The sequence below is a fragment of the Triticum aestivum genome, chromosome 3B (assembly GCF_018294505.1).
Source record: "Triticum aestivum cultivar Chinese Spring chromosome 3B, IWGSC CS RefSeq v2.1, whole genome shotgun sequence".
Taxonomy (NCBI): domain Eukaryota; kingdom Viridiplantae; phylum Streptophyta; class Magnoliopsida; order Poales; family Poaceae; genus Triticum; species Triticum aestivum.
In genome coordinates, this window is record NC_057801.1 from 565,244,367 (window position 1) to 565,245,139 (window position 773).

Genomic DNA, 773 nt, shown 5'->3' on the forward strand with positions numbered 1-773 from the left:
TAGCAGTATGCGTATAGCTTCAAGCCTTGCTACAGGAGCAAATGTTTCATCGAAGTCAATTCCTTCAACTTGAGTATATCCTTGAGCCACAAGACGTGCTTTGTTTCTGACGACTTTACCATGCTCATCTTGCTTGTTTCGATATATCCATTTAGTGCCAATAATATTATGCTTGTGAGGGTCAGGGCGCTTGACAAGTTCCCAAACATTATTCAGCTTGAACTGTTCAAGTTCTTCTTGCATGGCTTGAATCCATTCAGGTTCCATAAAGGCTTCAGCAACTTTCTTGGGTTCTGATATTGATACAAATGAAAAATGCCCACAGAAATTTGCTAACTGTGTTGCCCTTGAGCGAGTAAGTGGACCAGGTGCATTGATGTTGTCAATTATCTTCTCAATTTGTACTTCATTTGCAACACGAGGATGAACTGGACGAAGACCTTGCTCATGCTGATCATTGTCATCATTGGGAGGATTGTCTTCGATCTGAGCATTGTCATCAGGTTGGTTTGGTGCAGAAATGATAAGTTCCTCTTCAGGCTGTGCTTCAGAAGGCATGATTTCACTAGCCACTACTAGAAAAACCGCTACTAATGGCACACCTAATTTGGCCATTAATGGCGCATCACTGGTGCACCATTACTAGCACGCCATTAGTATAGGCCACGGTGCGCCATTAGTATGCCTCCCAGGGGCCATGTATACCCAGGTGCTTTGGCACACTAATGGCGCACGACCACGGGATGCGCCATTAGTAACCGCGGCATACTAAT